Here is a 22,500-nt window from a genome sequence, read left to right as displayed (position 1 = left end):
GCAATACCTGCCTCCCTCTTGGTGACTTCCCTACCCTTGCCGCCAGCCCCCCGTGTACCGAGGGACTGCCGGCTGCCGCCGGCTACTACCGGCAGCTCTCCTACTCCTATCTAATCGTCTGCTTGCCGGTCGATCTCCGGAGTGCCGGCATATACTGCCGGCAACCCGATACTACCTGTACCATCCTTACCCCAGTCACCAATCCGGCATCCTCCGGCTGCCGGAGCCGCCGCTCCCTGCCGGCGTGCCGCCGTTGTGCCGGCGGCCGCCATCCTGGTTTCTAACTGACTTTGAAAATTGTCTGTTCTAGTGCCAGAATCTATGCTGGAGCGAGCTCCGGCGTGCCGGCGGCTTGCCGGATGCCCCGGAGGCGTCAAGAATACTTGCACCCCCTCTCTGTAGCTATCATAAGACTAAGATAGCCCTACCTTGCAAATAGATAAGCTGCTTTGCTTCTAAGATCAGTACCTAGTACTGCTCTATTAGTGATCATGCTGTCTCTTTGCATTCTTCTATTTCCAGCATGCTATGTGCATCTTAGCGCGGCTGGTTGCCAGAAGCAGTTACCCTTAATGAGGCCTTCTGGCTCTTTTCTGGGAACCGAATGAATTCGATCCCAACCTTGTCCTTGGCTTTCCATGGAGTTCCAATATAATGGGAATCCTAGGAACCTATCCAATGATCTCGGTCATTTGGATTATCCCAGGACCAAGCCTATGGTAACCAGCCGGGCGAGATGCATGGAGCGTGTTCTCCTTTACTGTTTCATTCTCTATGCATCACACCTTCCTTAAGTTAAAATTAATGATTAATATTAACTTAATTTAAGAGTCATTCCTATGACTCCCCCATACTCATTTTCTCTTTCTTCCACAGGAGGAGCAGATGAAGTGCGATTTCTCCTACTGTGCTGTGAAACGCTCGCAGTTTTACGGACATACGGCGTGCAGGACTCACGCCCCTTGCTCAGACAAGAAAGGGGATTGGAAGTTCTGGAATCCACTGGAATGTACGGTCTGCCAGGCCTACCTAGTTGAGGCCTTCCATAACCCTCCCTCAGCGGAGGTTAGAGACATTGCTCGTGAAAAACTGCGCAAGTGGGTGCGTGGTTTTCAGAGAAATGCTACTGGACCGTACCTGGCCACCGAAGAACTGAGGTCCCTGTTGTTCCCTAAGGCCTCCCCTGACTCAGTGGTTCCAAAGGAAGCAATCCCCACTGTCCAAATTACGGTGGAACCTGATGTGGTCATGGCTCAGTCCATGCACGAGTGTCGTTTGGATTCCGAGGATGATGAACAGATCTCTGACGTCTCGGAAGACACGGAGAAGACGCTTATGGCTCAAGGAGCCGAAGAGGACGAAGACAAGGTGGAATACACCGAGTCGGAGATTGGAGCTACTCCCTCGTCCATCCCTCCGCCTACTCCTACACCGACGGAAATGTCCCTTCCGTCTACCTCCTCGACCCCGGATCCTTCCTCTTCTACCCAAGAACTGATCCGACTGATTAGAGCTGTCATGGACGACAGACTGAAGGAGAACCAGGAGTCCATCAGGTCTATAATTGGATCCAGAGACACGAAGAAGATCTCGGTCAAGGATCTCCCAGCTTGCTCTCATGCCAACCCGTGGAGGTATGCAGAGCATATGGTTATTGCGACCGGCAGGATCTTTGTTAGCGACAAGATCGGCACGGTCCCGTTGGAAGATGTGGAGTTCTTCCCAAGCTTCGAGGCCTACCCGGACTGTTACGTCCGACTTCGTTCCGAACCTGCCTCGAAGGAGGAGACCGAACCTAAAGAAGAGATAGTGTTCGATCTCGCAAAGGCCCAGGCTATGCTAGCCTCCGCATTTAAGAGCAGGGGCTTTACCTGCTCTAAGCTTCCTGCCTTGAGCAAGAAGCATCCTACATATGTCGCACCTGACACTGCGATTCTTCCATTTTTGGAAAAGGCCTTAGCTGCATGCCTTAAAGCGGCGGAAGAAGGAAAACCCTGCCCTGCACTGGAGGAGTGCAGACCCTTCTCCATCGTGACACCCCCTGACACTAGACAATGGAAAGATGTCCAACATACTTTCGTCGTGGGTAGGCTCGATCCTGACGTCGCCGGACGTCAGTTTAATGAAGACCTCCCTAAGCTCAATGATCACCTCCTTCGCCGGGAACAAGACACGAAGGAGAGGCTTGCGGCATCGCTTTCTCATCAAGTCCAACTTGAAGTTATGGCCTGTGACACAGCAGTACCTGATCACTACATGGTACTGGCCAAATCCCACTTACTCACGGTAATGAAGGACTTGTACCATTTCATAAAGGCTCGTAGAGCCTGTCGTGAATTCGTGTTTGTCGGTGCCACCGTGAAACACGAACCCCGGAGGCTGATTTCCTCCAACATCTGGGGAAAGCACCTGTTTCCTTCTGACCTTGTCAAGGAAATAACTGACAGAGCCGCCACGGAGAATAGGAACCTTCTCCACAAGTGGGGCATGTCCAGAAAAAGGAAAACCTCTCAGGACGATGGACCTCAGCCTAAGAGGAAACCTCAGAAGCCGAAACCCCAGCAACGTCAACAACGACGTCAGTTTCCGGGACCCGCTACCTCCCAAGTGGTTGCCCAACCACAACAGACCTTTCAATTGGTCCCCCAACCGGTGTTGTCACAGTCACCGGTCTTCACCCCTGCCTTTGAGCAGCCATCCACTACCTTTCATGCCAGAGGTAGAGGCTCGTCCAGGGGTGCAAGCAGAGACGCCTCTCGTCGTCCCTCCAGAGGTAGAGGAGGAAAGGGAGCTAGCGGCCGAGGCAACAAGTCCTCGGGACACCAGAAGCAATGAAGTGCTTCCGGTGGGAGGAAGACTCCGCCAATTCCAGGATCGTTGGACCTTCGATCCTTGGGCACACAGCATCATCAAGAACGGTCTAGGCTGGAGTTGGGTGCAACCACCCCCAATCTTCCAGCGGTTCTTTCAACAATCAACCCCCATTCTGGAAGAATATGTTCTAGACCTCTTGAACAAGAAGGTGATAAGGAAGGTAAAGTCCACCAGGTTCCAAGGGAGACTGTTTTGCGTTCCCAAGAAGGACTCAGACAAGCTCAGAGTCATTCTGGACTTATCCCCCCTCAACAAGTTCATAGAGAACAACAAATTCAAGATGCTGACGCTTCAACAAATAAGGACCCTTCTGCCTCAAGGTTCCTACACGGTCTCTATAGACCTGGCGGATGCCTATTGGCACATTCCAATGAACCATCACGCTTCCTCCTACCTAGGATTTCGACTCCAAAGGAAAAGCTACGCCTTCCGGGCCATGCCATTCGGCCTCAATGTGGCCCCTCGGATCTTCACAAAGCTGGCGGATGCCATAGTACAACAGCTCCGCCTAAAAAACGTCCAGGTGATGGCCTACCTCGACGACTGGCTAGTCTGGGCTCCATCGCCCGAAGAGTGTACAAAGTCTTGCGACGAAGTTACCCAGTACCTAGAACACCTGGGATTCAAGATCAACGAGAAGAAATCTCGCCTCTCTCCGGCTCAGAAGTTTCAGTGGCTGGGAATCCACTGGAATCTTCAGTCACACCGCCTTTCCATCCCCCAGAAGAAAAGGAAGGAAATAGCAGGGTCTGTCAAGCGACTACTGAAATCCAAACGCATTTCAAGACGACAGCAGGAACGAGTTCTAGGCTCTCTACAATTCGCCTCAGTGACAAACCCAGTGCTTCGTGCACAGCTAAAGGATGCCGCGGGAGTCTGGAGACGATCGGCATCCATCGCTCGAAGAGACCTCAAGAGACGGCTTCCAAACAGACTTCGACGCCTCCTAAAGCCGTGGTCGGAAGCAATGGCCCTAAAAAGGTCCATTCCTCTCCAACACCCTCCTCCATCACTCAACATCCACACGGATGCCTCACTGGAGGGCTGGGGAGGTCACTCCCACCTGAAACAAGCTCAAGGGACCTGGTCTCCACTATTCAAGACGTTCCACATAAACATCTTGGAGGCCATGGCGGTCCTTCTTACTCTGAAGAAGCTATCCCCGCCGCCCTCGATCCACATCCGTCTAACCCTAGACAACTCGGTGGTAGTTCGTTGTCTCAATCGCCAAGGCTCAAGATCGCCCCAGATAAATCAGGTGCTTCTCCCAATCTTCCGTCTGGCGGAGAAGAAGAAGTGGCACCTGTCTGCAGTTCACCTACAAGGATTCCGCAACGTGACAGCGGATGCTCTATCTCGGACAAACCCGATAGAGTCGGAATGGTCTCTAGACGCAAGATCATTCTCCTTCATCTCTCATCAAGTCCCAGAACTTCAGATAGATCTCTTTGCAACGAGCGACAACAATCAACTTCCTCTGTACGTAGCCCCGTACGAGGACCCCAAAGCAGAAGCGGTGGACGCCATGTCACTGGACTGGAACAGATGGTCGAAGATATACCTGTTCCCTCCCACCAACCTTCTGTTGAAAGTCCTCTCCAAACTGAGAACCTTCAAAGGGACAGCGGCCCTAGTGGCTCCCAAGTGGCCCCGGAGCAACTGGTACCCCCTGGTCCTGGAGCTGCAGCCCAAGCTGATCCCTCTCCCGGGCCCAGTTCTCTCTCAACAAGTACAGAAGTCGACTGTCTTCGCTTCATCATCGAAAATCAAGGACCTTCATCTCATGATTTTCTCTCCCTTGCCGCAAAGAAGAGGTTTGGGATCTCGAAGAAAAGTCTAGACTTCCTAGAGGAATACAAGACCGAATCCACGAGACGGCAATACGAATCATCCTGGAGGAAATGGGTCTCCTTTGTTAAAGCAAAAAATCCTAAAGAAATCACCATTGATTTCTGTATGTCCTTCTTCATTCACCTTCATGGACAAGGATTAGCAGCCAATACGATTTCAACCTGCAAATCGGCTTTGACTAGACCAATTCTATATGCTTTCCAAATTGATCTGTCCAACGACATCTTTAACAAACTGCCGAAAGCATGTGCTCGCCTACGCCCAGCACCCCCTCCGAAACCGATCTCCTGGTCACTAGACAAGGTGCTCCATTTCGCCTCCAACTTGGACAATGATTCATGCCCCCTCAAGGATCTGACTCAGAAAGTTATATTTTTATTTGCTCTCGCCTCGGGAGCTCGAGTCAGCGAAATAGTGGCATTATCAAGAGAAGAGGGACACATCCTGTTTGCTGATTCAGGAGAAGTGACCCTCTCCCCTGATCCGACGTTTCTCGCCAAAAATGAATTACCCACCAAAAGATGGGGCCCTTGGAGAATATGCCCCCTGAAGGAGGATGTCTCTCTATGTCCAGTAGAGAGTCTCAAGGTCTATCTTCGCAGAACTTCAAACTTTGGCGGAGGCCAACTCTTCAAAGGAGAAACATCGGGCAGCGACCTGTCACTGAAACAATTAAGAGCGAAAATCACCTACTTCATTCGCAGAGCGGATCCGAACAGTACACCCGCTGGTCATGATCCTAGAAAAGTGGCATCTTCTCTGAACTTCTTTCAGAGCATGGACTTCGAGAGCCTTAAGAACTTTACGGGCTGGAAGTCCTCGCGAGTTTTCTTTAAACATTATGCGAAACAAGTGCACGAAATCAAACATTTTGTGGTAGCCGCAGGTAGTGTTATGAAACCTGCACCTAACTCTGCGTAGAACAGTGAGTTACTTGGGACTCTAACTCTTCGGGTGCCTATGTTGACCCTCGAGTGATTCATAGTGATGTCTAAAAACACTTAGTGCTTTTATAACTGTTCTTATCCCAGGTGAAATGTCATAGTGTCACACAAGTGCCGCATGCCTTGAGCATGATGTGTTATTTAAAGACTTGCGTTCCTCGAGAACGAGTACCTACTAATCCTGAAATTCCCTTTCAGATTCAAGAGCAAGCCTTTATTTCTATGTACATTATTATTACTGTAAATGAACTTTACTTTTGCTGTAAATTATTTAATTTCTGCATTGTGAAATAAAATTTCTATTTTATTACTTATGCGTCTCTTTCAGCTCCTACTTACTATGAAATACATACTGTCATAGTTTTATTTATTCCTCCTTTCTTATGGTCATGAAGAATTTAAGATGTCTATTCCTAAATTATATTCACCTTGTCTCAGTAAGGTTCCTACACGAATACTTACTTCTGATAATCAGGAGATGAACTCTACACACAGTGCCCAACCACCACTGGCCTACTTCAGAATGTTCCTATACAAATATCAAACATTCTGCTTCATCTCTAAGCTCTTAAAAGCTCTTCTGTCAAGATGAATAGCCCTTCAATACCACTTTGACGTCGGCATAGCCCATGGGAACTTCCTACCAATGGGGGGCAGGATACTTCGTTCCTATGGTTCTTACCTAAGATTACTTTGCTGTTTTGTCAATGCCTAGGCACTTAACTCTGGGGGAAAATCTACCACGATACATTGATTCTCTGGTACTCTTCCATCAGGACGCCATGGCTTGAGCCCAAAAAACGGATTTTGAGCGAAGCGAAAAATCTATTTTTGGGTGAGATAGCCATGGCGTCCTGATGGACCCTCCCTACTACTTCGTTCAGTTTGTTCCCACCCTACACAATTGTATCATGGTGATGGGCAGCAACTGGCGCCAGGATAAAGACGCGCGTGACGTCATTAGAGCAATGGCGTCCGTTTGTTTACGTCTCGAGTATCAGTAGTAGCCACGAGTGAGATTAGCTGTGGAACGGCTCCCAGCTATTCTCAGCCCTTACACACCGAAGCGTTAACTCTGTTCGGGGTGGAGATAGCTATGTGGCACGACCAGACATGCGTGTCCCCTGTTGTATTACGATGTCTTAAAGGGAAACCTTTGAGATACTCGCTCCAGAAGTTAGAATTCTGTGATAACCTGTGGTTAAATTCTCTGGGAATATCTTAGTAGTCTTATACCCAAGGAAGCTACCAAACAGGAACCTTCCATCAGGACGCCATGGCTATCTCACCCAAAAATAGATTTTTCGCTTCGCTCAAAATCCGTTTAAAATTTGCCGTAAAGAAAAACGGTAAAAATCCTGGAATAAACATTGCCAGACATTTATAGTTTTAAAAACGAATATATTGACGTAAAGGAGTGATATTACGGTCACCAACCCGTAAAAGATAATAAAGTAAGGTAAAAATTACACTCAACTGTACTTTACTGAAATACGGCTGAGAAGTATATTTTTACAGAGAATTTCCGATGAAAATTACGTTTTTTTAAAGTATTGATATAATTAAGTCATTATTAAACAATGCTCTTATATTACTGTGATTGAGTAATTAGGTAAGTTTGAATATATTGAATTAAATCATATATGGTGTAATTATTAATTTATAGGTGCAATTCTTATTCAATATAATTATTCATTTAGAGTAAGTTTTGAACATTTAGACCTATTTGTGGTTTTAGCATATCAATTCTTTAACAATCTCGAAATCTGTATTATTACCATTTTATATCCTTTGTAAACACGTTGATTGTCTTTTGAGAAGCGACTGTTCGTTAACCAGCGTTTTCAAACAGGCAATTTGAGTTGTTCTTACAACAATCTCGATTTGTTAACCTGGTAAATTTCGTGGTGTTAAAGAAGGATTTTTGCAATATTTTTTGAACGTTTATAAATAGTTTTACCTTGAGTCATGGTTGAATCCCCCCAGAATTACTGGTTAAATCTCCCAGGATTCCCGATTAAATCCTCCAGAATTCAGAGGGTAAATCCCTTAGAATTCATGGGTAAATCCCTCAGAATTCATGGGTAAATCCGCGCAGTACTCTGGGTTAAATCCCGAAGAATTCATGGTTAAATCCCCGATTGATTGATTTAAAGTTTTCTGGCATCTCTACATCTAAGGTCCTTGACGTCGGTATCATTTATTACATATAAAAATAAAAATATTCAATTTAAAACCATAAAAGTAAATATGTCATTATAAAAGTTGGTTTTCAGAAGACCTGCTTCCGAAATTAAATAGGAACGATTTCCATTTGTATTTGGCATATAAACAATGTACAAACGAGCTACAAGCGAGGGGTGTGCTCTACAACGCTCACAGTGTCACACAGGTGACGTTCGTAAGTCTTTGTTCTCTATCTCCTCCCAAGTCTTGATCGGCTAGGAAGAGACTGATTGAGTTTGAACAGTAATTAACTGGGTCATTGAATTTGAAATGGAAAATCTTCACTGAATAGTCTGATAGTTCTGTAAATCATACTGATAAATGAATGTAATGAAGATGGTAATACGACTTCTAATCTAATAACAGGTTGATCAAACATTCTTCAAACTATTACATTTTAGGGGAGCCAGGAACTGAAGACAAACACGAAACTTAGAGGACAGGAAATCAACTACTGTACTTTATTAGCCGCTAGGTGGCGTACACAAAGTTATCAGTTAAGATTTCACACATTTATTCTGCAAGGCATCATACAACATCCCCCTTCCTTGGAAAGGAACAAAAATATCAAAACTTGGTCAATACCATAAAATGCAAAATCTCTGGGAGAGTATCATGTAAAGGACATAATAACCAAATGCAAAATTCTCTGGGGAATTATGTGGATAATACAAATTAACTGAATGTGGTTTACAGGGTTTCAGTTCATAATATTATCAGTAAGTATTTTTGTACCTTAGTTAATACTTTCTAGATTTATTTGACAGAGGAAAATGATCATGATTTATGGGTAAGACATATTAAGGTCAAAAGTTCTATCAGTACACAATTCTTATGTAGTAAAAAAAAAAAACAGTATTTACTGGCTAGATGGGTTAGACTGTCTATGCCAGCTGACTGGCTATCAATGATGGTTTATTCTGCCATCATTATAAATAGCTCAGTGCCTACACATTTATATTTGTGTGATAAGTCGTTGGGTAGGTTTCGTCAGTCTGTTAGAGTGGCGGGTTGGTTGTTGATTGGTTGCTGATGTTCGGCCTCGAGTTCGAGCTGGCGAAACCTTAGACGGTGTGGCGACATTTCCAGCGGGGATGGTCTGAGCTGCTGTTGTCTCGGGAAGAGGTTGCGGTTCCGTTGGCCATGCGTCGTCCTCAGTGGTGTTTCCGAGCCAAGCAGGGCTACTCGGGGAATCGGAGAATGTGACATGACGCGGACGCATGAGCGCACGATTTCGACGTAGAGCTCGGCCGGTGTTGTCGCAAGTGATGGTGTAAGATCTTGGCTCTGGGCCGTATCCAATGACAGTACCGGGAGACCACGTTTTGCGAGCGGCGTCCTGGTAGAAGATAGGTTGGTTCGGTAGGAGTTCAGGCAACTCCTTGCTGTGTTCATTGTATCGTTCTTGGCTCGCTTCCTGCCTACTTGCTTGATATTCGTCAAACTTGTTATCGCTAGGTGTGCTGCATGCGGGCAGGGTTGTTTGTAGCTTCCGTCGGAAGAGAATTTCCGCGGGTGACGGGAGCTGAGGACCGATGGGTGTTGTACGGTAGGCTAACATTGCCCTATCTGTGTCCTCTGCAGATTTACAGATAAGTGCTTTCACACTACGGATAGCATGCTCGATAAATCCATGGGATTTCGGATGTAACGGGGAGCTGCTTATATGCGTAACGTTGTACGATTTGAGCAAATCTTGGAAGGGTTGTCCGATAAACTGCGGGCCATTATCGGTGATGATTGTACTGGGTATACCGAATAAAGAGAATGTGCTGCTAGTCAGCTGAGCGACTGTTCTGCTTGTTGAGTCAACACTTAGTTGGTGAATGACGGGAAACTTGGAGTAGTAGTTGGCGATAATCACATAGTTCCGGTAAACAACTCCATGCCGAGGGTATGCCACGGTTAGTTCGGGAGGTTTGGAGTGATGGCTTCCATGGGCTCCTTGGGTTGTGAGGCTTGGAATGTCTGGCATTGTTGGCACTGATTGATGAGTTGTTCGATATCGCGGTTAATACCTGGCCAGAATAAACACATCCGCGCACGGGCCTGACATCGCGTGATGCCTTGGTGACCTTCATGAATAGTTTCAAGGTACTGTGTACGCAGACTTTCCGGGATCATGAGCTGTTCACCCTTGATCGTAAGACCGTTTTCGATACTGAGTTCGTTGCGATATGGCCAATATTTACGAATCTCGGCAGGCCAGTCTCTCTGCTTCTCGGGAAATCCGCTGATGATATACTTCTGCAGTAGTACGAGTTCGTCGTCAATAGCTGTTGCGCCTCTTGAGTTCCGCTAGCTTGTTGTTGCTGAACTGTACATAGCACACTTTGATTTTCAAGTCTATCGGCTTGTCGGCGCCGTGTTTTGGGAGTCACGATAAGCTGTCGGGCAAAGTCATCTCCCTCCCGGGTTTGTACTTTACATCGTAATCGTAGCGCTGAAGACGCAGGAACATCCGTTGCAGCCGTGCTGGGGTGGCAGTTAAGTTGTTCTTACTGATCATTTAGAGTGGTTTGTGATCAGACTCGATGGCAAATGGTTTGCCGTAAATGTATGTATGGAAACGTTCGGCACCGAAGACGCATGCCAATAGTTCACGTTTAATGTTGGCGTAGCACATTTCGGTGTCTGTAAGACTTTTTGATGCAAAAGCGATAGGTCGGCCATCTTGAAATAGTGCCGCACCAAGGGCTTCTTGACTCGCGTCTACTTGGATTACAGATGGCTTTGACGGGTCAAAGTAAGTGAGAGATCCTGCTTGGCAGATAAGCTGTTTTACTAACATGAAGGCTTTGTCGTGTTCAGGATGCCACTGGAAATCAATGTCCTTTTTAAGTAACTTGCGCAGCGGGGCGGTGTGGTCACTTAGGTTGGGTACGAACGGTGCCAGATGGTTCGCCATTCCGAGGAACGATTGTAGTTCACTGATGGAAGTCGGCGCTTTGAGCTTAGCAATGGCTTGGACCTTGACTAGGTCAGGTCGGACTCCACTTTTGGAATAGATGTTGCCAAAGAATTGTACCTCTGACACGGATATCGCGCATTTCGCGGGGTTGAACACAAGTCCTCTCTCTCTAGCTCGATTGAAAAGTGTGGATAGTCTCTCGGAATGCTCTGCTGGTGTGGATGCGTATACAATAATATCGTCCGCAATCGACACAACGCCGGGTAGCCCTTGCAAGATCTCGTCCATCGCTCGCTGAAACAGATCCTGACTTACGTTGAGTACAAAGGGGAGCCTTCGGAAGCAGTACCTCCCGAATGGGCTGTTGAATGTGGTCAGCAGCTGGCTGTCATGGTCGAGTGGGATGCACTAGTAGCCATGCTTTGCATTGAGCTTGCTGAAAACTGTTGCACCAGCAAAAACATGTGTTAGTTCTTCCACAGTTGGCGTGTGGTGTTGACCTCTCTTTAGAGCACTGTTGAGGTCTTTTGGATCCAAGCATATTCTGAGAGATCCATCGGGTTTTGTCACATATGTAATACTGGACACCCAATCGGTGGGTTCCGCTACGGGACGGATTACTTCAAGACCCACCATACGATCGAGTTCGCTTTTGATCTGCTCACGTAGTTGAATGGGCGCTCGTCTCGGCAGGTGTCTTACTGGGTTTGCGTCATCCTTCAGAGTTAGTTTCTGCTTAGAACTGAATTTACCGATAACCTTGAACCGGTCAGGGAAGTGAATTTTCATGTCTTCCAATGAGGTATAACGCACACTGCTGTCGGATTGAGTAACGGCACAGTTAAGCGTGACTAGACCGAGTTTCGTGCACATGGGTAGACCAAAAATAATAGGACTATCGGTCTCGGCCACATAGAACTCACAGTTCGCCCATTTATTTTCGGCAAATTTGCACGGCAGTACGAGGGTACCGTGCTGGCGGATGACGGTTCCGTTGTAGGCGGTGAGCGTCGTCTTGGACGGAGTTGTAGATGTTGGGATGCCATCCGAGTTGACATAGCGAGGGAATATGTTACGGAATGTCCTGAGTGGGAGGATGTTATTCTGCGCACCGGTGTCGACCTTCCCGCGCAAGTTTGTCGTGCGATCAGGGTATGGCACGATTTTTAGCGATGCGTAAGCTTCCGATCTGTTGGCATCATTGTTCACTGCGTTAAAAGACATGCTTTCAAAGTCACTGCTCAGGTCGTACGTATTCACGGCTCTAACTTGGAGGTCGAATCGCTGTTGTGGCTTTGGCTGTGATTGGTTCGCATTTGCGCTTGACTGCGATCAGCTGTTCTGAGGTTTGGAGCGTACACTAGACTTAGATCGGGCTCGCTTAGTGTTTTGACAAGCCTTTGCCCAGTGACCCGTTTTCGAACACAGTTTACACATATCGTCTACGGCGGGACAGTCTCCTTGCGGTCATGCGTTTTTCCGCCACAGAAAAAAGTTTTTTGCTTTCGGACAGCTCTTGTGTCTCGACTTCGCCTTCTGAAGGGAGTCGATGGATTTGTGGACGTGCCCCAATTGTTGTAGCTGGGCCTGCGTTGCCTCAAAAGTTCTCGCAAGATCGATTTCTTTGTCAAGCGTGAGTTGTTTCGGATCTTGGTCCAAGAGCTTTTGCGACATGTGCTGTACCTTTGATAACCTGGTCGATGAGGTTATCTTCAAGGTTGTTTCCTTCAAAATTGCATCATTGAGCCTGCACCTTGAGACGGTTGATATAGCTGTCAATCTGCTGCTCCTGCCGCTGTATGAGTTCGCGCAGCTGGAAACGGGCGAGCCTGAAGTTAGACTTGGGCTCGAAGTAGTTAACAAACGCTTCCCACACATTGGTCGGACTGGAACGTTGCTCATCCGTGAGGTGAGTCCAGTTGTCAAAAATCTCTACCGCTTGAGGCCCCATCCAGAGGAGTATGTAGTTTACTATCTCTGGCTCCTGTTTGCAAGTGTAGGTGGTAGTGGCAAGGATCAGTTCGCAATATCTTTTGAAAGTTTTGAATGAATGTGGCAAGTTGGAACCTTGCCAATCAAAGCTGGGTGGCTTTATGCCCATCAAGTCATTAGTGAATACATATGTTGGGTTGCCCCCTACTGCACCCGGGTCATTATCCCCCATCTTCAGGGACTAAGAATGTCACAGTTCACAGGTAAACACAAGTATAGAAAGGTCACTGAAGCCAAGTGTTCAGGTTTTTTAATATGGCGGCATCCATAAAACTCGCGTGGTCCAGGATCTGGGGTGGTTGATGGTCTGCCACAGTGGCTAGGCGTGATGGCAGGGCCTTTAAGTCGTTGAGAAAGATGGCTGGGATCTTATTCACACATTGATAGTTCGTTTGGTGTGTAAATCACTCACTCGCTGCCACCATATTACATTTTAGGGGAGCTAGGAACTGAAGACAAACACGAAACTTAGAGGACAGGAAATCAACTACTTTATTAGCCGCTAGGTGGCGTACACAAAGTTATCAGTTAAGGTTTCACACATGTATTCTGCAAGGCATCATACAACACAAACTAGTAAAGTTACACAGCAATAATTACACTGATGAAAGTAATGCAATGTCTGATATAATATCAGGTTGATCGAGCATTCTACGACATTGGACACAGACATGTTAAGCATGAGATGAAAAATCATAGTCTTCATGCCATTTGGGCGTATTGACAGTCCTGGATGGCCGGCCCACGGCGAGACCAATTGGTGGGATGGGATTTGCCAGTCAGGGTGGAGCGGCTGGCGTTGAAGGTCTGACACGACTTGGTGTTGCTAGTGGGGGCAGTGGAGTTTGGTCGTTCGGCGTTGTGTGTATAAGCTGGCGAGTGTGGTTGGCTGGCTTTACAGGCGTGAGTGGGGGAGGTTGATCGACTGATGTTGGGTAATGTCGGTCAGCCAGCAGTTGTGGTTGGTCAGCAGGCGGGTCCGGCGATGTTGGTACGTGTCTGTTAGTCTCCTTCGGCTTGGTCGGGGCCCCGATTGCGGGTGGTTGAAGGGGTATGCCACTACAGGTTATATTTTGCGGCTCTGTCAGGGTCGTAACCGGTGTGAACTTTCTCAGGAATTTCCGGTTGTGCAGCGATACTTGGCCCGAGCCATCAACCTTCACCACATACTGGTCGTACTGCCTTACCTCGACGACTGTCCTGGTCCTGTCCCATTTGGTGGGATGTGGGCCGGTTTGATTTTGTTTGCGAACATGGTCACCAACCCGTAGGGGTGGCAGACGGCGAGTGTGTTGTGACCAAGTGTCCATCATGCGAACATGGCGCTTGCGTAATGCTTCTTCCCTGGATGTCAGGGTTTCGCGTCATGTGGTGTGGGGGTTGTACTTCCCAGGAAGGATAGGGATGAGATCGCAGATCGGGTGACCGAAGACGCACATGGCTGGGGAGATTCTGGTGACTGGGTCTGGAGTGTTCCTGTACTGGAGGACTGCTTTCTGAACGGCATCTGTGTCCAGGTTTCCATTTGTCCCCGTGTTGTTAGTAATCAGGGCCTTCATCGTTTTCACTCAGATTTCCGCTCTGCAATTGTTGTGTGGAAATGCTACTGACGACAGTCGGTGGTGGACACCCCAGTCTTTCAAGAAGCCACGTGTTTTGGTTGCCGTGAATTCTGGCCCACCATCGCTGGCAAGTTCCTCAGGAATTCCGTACTTGACGAATGCACGGCGCAGGTTGTTAATTAGTCCTTTGGCACCACTGGTAGACTGATATAAGTGGCCAGTTCGAGTATCGGTCCACAATTACCAGGTAGTGGGCGCCCTTGTGAGTGAAGTAGTTGGCACACATTGACTGGAATGGGTAAACAGGCAAGACGGGTGGGGTAGGGGGGGGCCGGATGGTTGGGAGGGGGCCATGCGGTGGCAATCCTTACAGTTATCTCTAGTCGCCTGTATGTCTGCGGTAATGCCTGACCAGTACACTGATGCCTCTGCACGGGCAGTCATCATGGAAACGCCCTGATGTGCCGAATGTAACGTGGATAGGACACCCTGGCGCAAGCACGTGGGGATAATAACACGATCTTTGAACGATGCGACACCATCGAAGGTGTTGAGCTCGTTCTGTAGGTGGTAGTACATACGGAGGTGTTGTGGCATGTTATCTTTTGACGTCGGGAACCCATGTTCGATGATCTCTGTGAGCGTGTGAAGGGCGGGATCGCTTGCTGTAGATTCCCGTACACGGTCCCAGGTAACCGCTGGAAGGGAATCTAGGGCTGTGAGGTATGCGGGCTCTTCAATCGTGCATGTATCGCAGTCCATCATGCGTATGCCGGCAAGGATACCGTGGTAGACTGACGGTATGGAGTAGTCGCAGACTGATGCATTGTCGTCGGGGAGATACAGTTTTTCTGGGTTGGTGTCGCTTCTTGGATGACGTGAGATGGCGTCAGCTGCCTTGTTGCGCATACCTGGCACGTATACGATGCGGAATCGGTAGCGCAGTGTCTTCTCCTTTAGGTTGCGCAGGCGGGGATTCGGGATGTCATCCAGAGATCGGTTCCCCAACACCTTTAATAGTGGCTTGTGATGTACCGCAATGACCAGGTTTGAGCAGCCGAGGACAAAGTAGCGTGATTTGTCATCGGCTACCGCCAGGGCTTCCCCCTCTATCGCGGCATACCTAGATTCGGCTGGGTGCGTGAAACGACACCCGACTAGGATCACCTTCCAATCGTCGCGGCAGCAGAATGGCTTGTCTGTTGGGCATTAGCAATGTTTTTGGAACAGCCAGAACCCGATGCCTTCTTTAGACCAATCGGTCGCAAGGCATGTCGGCTTGGTTTTGTCGAAGATGCGCACCCCGTTGGTAATTTCATCTACAATGGCCTCTTTAGATGCTTGGAATGCGCTTTCAAGATCGTCAGTCCACGTAAATGCCTTGTCGGGTTTTAGTAGCTCGCGGAATGGGAGCATGCGCTCGGGTTTTAGTAGCTCGCGGAATGGGAGCATGCGCTCAGACATACTGAAAGCATAAGACACTTGGTTTACTAGGCCAAACCACGATCGAGCGTCGGTAATGTTCTTCGGGCGTGGGAAGTCTGATATTGCCTGCAGGTATTTCGCACAAGGGCGCACACTGTCCATCGAGAAGGTGACGCCGGCGAATGCTACCTCGCGACAGCCAAACAAAAATTTGTCGGGATTGAGGGTGATGCCGTTTCTCCCGCAGACGTCGAGCCAGGTGGCTGCCTGGTAGAAGCTTTCCTCAATAGTGTCGCCCCACAGTAATGTGTGATCAACGCATTTCGTCATGTCACGGACGTTGGATACTATCTCATCATATCGCCTTGAGTAGCCATCGCCTGACGTGGCATAGCCTTGTGGAGCGACACAGTATCTATATCTGCCCCAGGGTGTGATGAAGGTGGTCATGTGGCGGTCATCTTGCCTGATGAAAAGGCGATTGGGTGTGGTGTGTTTCGCAAGTGGCATAAGCATTGAGAGCCTGAAGGTCTGCCGTCCTTCTAGGCCTGCCCGTCTTCTTGGCGCAGACTACTATTCTGTGGCACCTGCTTTCACGGTTTCTTGCCAGTGTTACGCTACTGTTATGGGGGTGTGATGGGTGACGGGCTTAGCATCTGAGTCAACCATCAAGCGCATCGGTGGGCCTGCCATCATGGGGAGGGGCTGGTGGATGCATGTGTTGAATGTGCTGGTGGCATAAAGGTCTTTCAGGTATTGTTGAATGGCCTCCCTGTTACCTTCTGTGGCTGGCATGGGGATAGACGTAGGTTTAGGTGGGGGGCCGTGCGCTGAGGACAATTGCATTGAGATGTCACGCCATTGTCACATGTATCATTTTGTGGTGTACAATTGTCTGGGGTTGCCGCACTGCACAACATCTCACCCAGTGTAGGGAAGTCCTTGGAGATTATGCCAAGATCGACGCAGGTGCTGCGTGACAAGAACACACTGTCGGTCGAATCCGTGAAGTACACTATTTGCCGAGATTCGGTTTGCGGATCTCCGGTGTGTTTTCCGCAGAACCGGACGATGGCTGCCCCTAAGATACAGATATCTTATTTATTCGCCGCCTTCATTCTCATCGAGACCGGGAGCAGGTCTGTGGTCATCAGGCCCATCTGCTCGATAACGTTAACCCCGACCAGACAACTTTGGCAACCGGTGTCGGCCATGGCAGGGAGTGTTGCAGGTCTTGCGCGCTTGACCGGTCTGAATCCCAGGCCGAGGTAATCCCCTACATGGATGCTGAGTCGGAGGTTTATGAACGGCTGCGGTTGGGAGTTCCGCCTGAGCCATCTGTCGCACATGTTGTCATACAGGTGGTGATCTAGTGCTAGCAACTGTTCACCGTTGATCGTTCGGATATCTGACATGGCACACAACTCTACGAATGCCGCCGTCTGTTCATCGCATGCGTCTGTGTTGCGGATTCAGCCGCAGACTTACTCCGGCACATTCGCTCTGAGGTTATCGCGATTACATTTGTGGCACTTTCTACTGTAAGCCAGGCACTCAGTCTTCCTGATTTGCCAGGGTGCATTCTTGCCATGGCCCTTCTCAGCACAGTACCTGCAAACAGCTTGTCTGCCACCGTCCCTTGCATCCGTCTGACGTGCATCACCCCTGTTTACTGTGTTTTGGGGCTTGATGCGGCGATAGGAGCTGGTGATAGCCTCCGCGCCATGACTGTGGGTGTCCAGCAATCGGGACGCAGACTGCTTACCAGACTTTCGCTTTGATGAACCTGATCGTTTCCTCTTGCGACATCTGCCGCTGGTCGCTAAGTAGATCCAGCTGGATGTCCTGGTTGGCGATACATCGTGCAAGCACGTCCTTGATCACGTCGTCTGCAAAGTTTACGCTTAGTCCACATATGCACCTCCTGACGTATTTGCAGGTGTTTGCTTGGGCCTTCACGCGAGCGTGAAATGCCTGTATCGGTTCCTCGCGGCCCTGTCGCATGTTTGAGAGAGCCGCCCGCGCCACCATTGCGTTCTCCCTGAGCACCGCGAGGGCTTTTATCGCACTGAGCACCACCTCCGATTCGCCTACCAGGCTCCTCCCCGCGGCGCTGGTGATGTCCTTGCATAGGCTCTCCTCACAACATTCAAGGAGCTATACCACAACATCGCCTTCGAGCCCGGTTCCCTTGCGGTATTCCCCCCAGCGAGTTAAGAAATAGTCCCACTCCCCACTGATATCGTTGGGCGCTTGAGTTTTTCAACCTTGGTGCTTGGCTTGTGGCATTGAGCTACTGGCCCCTGGGCATGAGTATTTGTGTGTGTTCAGGAGTGCTGCGGTAATGATGGGCTCTGTGGATGCCTCAGTTTGATAGGTGCATCCAGGCAGTGGGCAACCAATGCTTTGTGCGGCCATTTTGCTGCTTATCACTGTGAATTAACTACTAGGGAATTACTGACAGAGTGAATCCCTTTAATCATTGTAAACCATTTGGGTACTACTGACCTTTTGAGTCCTTTTAGCTGTAATCACGTTCTCCCCAGGTTTGCGGGTTTGTTCATATCGTCGTGTAGGGACACACAGTCAGGTAGATCTAGTAACAGACTTAACTTTAATACACAGCAACACTGTTCTTGACAATTCCCGGTTACATTAGATTAAAGTTCGTTCACTTTTGTTATGGCCACGTTTTGTTTACCCTCGGCTGGCACTAGTCACTACATTATCACTCAGCTCGTCGCATCACTTACAATAATGTCTTTTAACAATGACCTCTCCCTCGGATCGTTTGTACATAATTAGGAACGTCTTCCATTTGTATTTGGCATATAAACAATGTACAAACGAGCTACAAGCGAGGGGTGTGCTCTACAACGCTCACAGTGTCAAACACAGGTGACGTTCGTAAGTCATGGTTCTCTCGAAATAAATCTAAAAATGCTTCTCGCATAGTAGGACACATCATGTCTAAGAATCTTGGCAAGGATGAACCTGCCATCCTCACCTCGAACCTCAAACAGATATCTATATCTCAAGTTGCTATAATTGAGGTATTCGGTCAACAAATGCCTCACTGTTTAAGGTACCAAACAGTCGTCGCAATACGGTTGGTGTTGGCCCTTTTGCAGAAACTTGTGTGTCAACCGAATGTGACCAATGCGGAGACGACAAAGAGTAGTCTCCCACTTTCGGGACATCATGTTATATATCCAAGGGGATATAACATTCATTATTTTTCTCATCTTATTTTGAATCAAACTATCCAAATGTTGTTGCCAATTATTATATACCAACTTCTTAATGTTAGGTAAAAAATCAGTACAAAGAATGGGATACCTTCCTGGTAGCATTTTTTGCCAGTAAATCTGCCTTCTCATTCCCAGACGTAACTACATATGCCGGGGCCCAACATAATCGAACTGTCATACCCCTCACTCCAATAATAAAAAGCCACATTAAAATCTCTAAATGGTAAAATTCCCCTCTTCTTTCAATGCTATTTTCTCAATTGCGGTTAGTATGTCATATAATTCGGCAGTAAATATAGAGGATACTAAAGGAAGTGCACCTCTACAATTAAAAGCATTACTATAGACTCCAAATCCAACGCCAGCATCGGATTTGGAGCCATCAGAATATGTAAGTCGAATCTCTGTGTTCTTCAACATGTTTCATGAAAAGTGACCTGGCTTCTAAGTCAGTCATGCACTTTTTTACACCAGGATTTGTGGTTAAATCCCCCAAGGTTCGTACCCCTAGGATACGGGGTTAGATCCCATACGTGGTTAAATCCCCCTAGGATTCGGGGTTAACTGAACAGTTCGAGAGAGAGAGAGAGAGAGAGAGAGAGAGAGAGAGAGAGAGAGAGAGAGAGAGAGAGAGAGAGAGAGAGAGAGAGAGAGAGAGAGAAACCGTACCTTCAAGGAGGGGAGGGCCTAGGTGAACATCATTGTTACTTGAAGTCATTTTCGTCAACACACACAGTGATAGGTTATTTTTTCATAATATTTCGTTGTTATGCTTATAATTTAAATATTAAAAAATCGGTTCTTGGCTCTTTTAATATCTTGCTTTTTCTTTCAGACATTCCTGGACATACCAAACCAAATAGCGGAATAAAGGGGAACGGGCCAACTCTGATCTGATCTTTACTTGAGCTCGTAGCAGCACCAGGCGTTAGGAAGAAAGAGTGGTCAAAATATTGACAGTAAGTATTTTGAAAACAAGTTTTGATATAATCATTTGTATTTACACTAATTTTTGCCGGAAAATTATTTCATAATTATCAAAAGACTTGTTGTATACTAAGGGATATTCAATACGAGGATTTGAAGATTTAGATAATTTAATGTTCTTAAAATCACATTAATTCAATATTTTCCGTTTTGTTGCTTATGGGTGTGGGGGTGAGAATGGAGATATTTTTATATATTAGTGTTTACTAATTATCTGATTGAATGTCGTGTTACAAGATGCTTGCTATATAAATATTACTTTCAATTAATATGCAACTTTTATATGTTGTATGAAAGTTGTTTTTATTCACCTAATGAATTAAACAAGCATGCATAATTAGCGTTTCTAAAAGAAACAAGGCATAGTCATTAGTCTCAATCTTATTAAACTTGAGAATGACGTCGAAATATGTAAAAACTTTGGCAATTCATGGAAGTAGATGATTTGCTAACACACACACATATATATGAATATATATATATATATATATATATATATATATATATATATATATATATATATATATATATATATATATATATATATATAATGTTTATTCTATATATATACACTCTCTCTCTATCTCTCTCTCTCTCTCTCTCTCTCTCTCTCTCTCTCTCTCTCTCTCTCTCTCTATATATATATATATATGCATATGTATATCTATATATGTATATGTATATATATCTATATATATGTGTGTATATATATATATATATATATATATATATATATACACACATACATATATATATATATATATATATATATATACACATACATATATATATATATATATATATATATATATATTATATATATATATACATATATATATATATATACACATACATATATATATACATATATATAAATATATATTATATATATGTATATATATATATATATATATATATATATATATATATATATATATATATATATACACATACATACATATGCATATATATACTTATATATATACATTTATAATTTATATGCATATGTATACTTATATATATATGTATTTATATATATATATTATCTATATATTATCTATCTATATATATATGTGTATACATACATACATACATACATACAGTATATATATAAATATAAATATTATATATATATATATATATATGTATGTATGTATATATATACAGTATATGTATATATGTATGTATATATATACATACATGCATATATACATGTAAATATATATATATATATATATATATATATATATGTATGCATTCATATATATATACTGTAAATACTTATATATAAATATATATATGTATATATATATATATATATATATATATATATATATATATATATATATACATACTATATATAGGTAGTAGGTTGGCCAGGGCACCCGCTACCCATTGAGATACTACCGCTAGAGTGTTATGGGGTCTTTTGACTGGCCAGACAGTACTACTGTACATTGGATCCTTCTCTCTGGTTACGGTTCATTTTCCATTTTGCCTACACACACAGCAAATAGTCTGGCCTATCTTTTACTTATTCTCCTCTGTCCTCATACACCTGACAACACTGAGATTACCAAACAATTCTTCTCCACCTAAGGGGTTACTGAACTGTAATTGTTCAGTGGCCACTTTCCTCTTGGTAAGGGTAGAATAGACACTTAAGCTATGGTCAGCAGCTCTTCTAGGAGAAGGACACTTCAAAATCAAACCATTGTTCTCTAGTCTTGGGTAGTGCCATAGCCACTGTACCATGGTCTTCCACAGTCGGGTTAGAATTCTCTTGCTTGAGGGTACACTCGGGCACATTGTTCTGTCTTGTTTCTCTACCCCTTGTTTTGTTAGTTTTCATAGTTTATATAGGAAATATTTATTTTAATGTTACTTTTCTTAAAAATTTTATTTTTCCTTGTTTCCTTTCCTCACTGGGTTATTTTCCCTGTTGGTGCCCTTGGGCTTGTAGTATCCTGCTTTTCCAACTAGGGTTGTAGCTTAGCAAGTAATAATGATTATATATATATATATATATATATATATATATATATATTTATATAATATATATTGTATATAATTTGTGTATATATATATATATATATATATATATATATATATATATATATATATTCAAATAAGCCATATATATTTTTGATATATTAATGTCTGGATTCTCTTAACAACCACGGGATCACAGACCCAGGCGAAATCTCACAAAGACAAGAGCTTGGCTCCGGCCGGGAATCGAACCCTGGTCGGCAAGCTTATATAGACAGTGACTAACCCACTTGGCCACGAACAAAGATAAAAGTCAATGACAATTCTACTGTACTTATACCTGTCAAATTCAGGTATTTTGTACTTAGAATTGAAATCAACCCATCTTCACCATCGTAGCTAATTGGTAGTTTGTTACTTGACATTCAATTAACGATAAATTTTGCACATTTTTACGTGTTTTTCATATTCAAATAAGCCATATA

At 45.6% G+C, this 22,500-nt stretch overlaps 1 long non-coding RNA gene across 1 annotated transcript in view; it reads left to right on the top strand.

The window, feature by feature from the left end:
- The window catches only part of LOC137629635 (uncharacterized), a 37,737-nt gene that overhangs the window by 4,018 nt on the left and 11,219 nt on the right, over positions 1-22,500 (top strand). The window contains exon 2 of the long non-coding RNA XR_011041565.1: positions 19,872-19,995. This is a non-coding gene — a long non-coding RNA (uncharacterized lncRNA). The remainder of the gene's footprint in view (positions 1-19,871; positions 19,996-22,500) is intronic.

The sequence above is a fragment of the Palaemon carinicauda genome, chromosome 37 (genome assembly GCF_036898095.1).
Source record: "Palaemon carinicauda isolate YSFRI2023 chromosome 37, ASM3689809v2, whole genome shotgun sequence".
In the NCBI taxonomy this organism is placed as follows: Eukaryota; Metazoa; Arthropoda; class Malacostraca; order Decapoda; family Palaemonidae; genus Palaemon; species Palaemon carinicauda.
The sequence above is the reverse complement of the archived record's forward strand: the minus strand, read 5'-3'. Positions and strand labels throughout refer to the sequence as shown.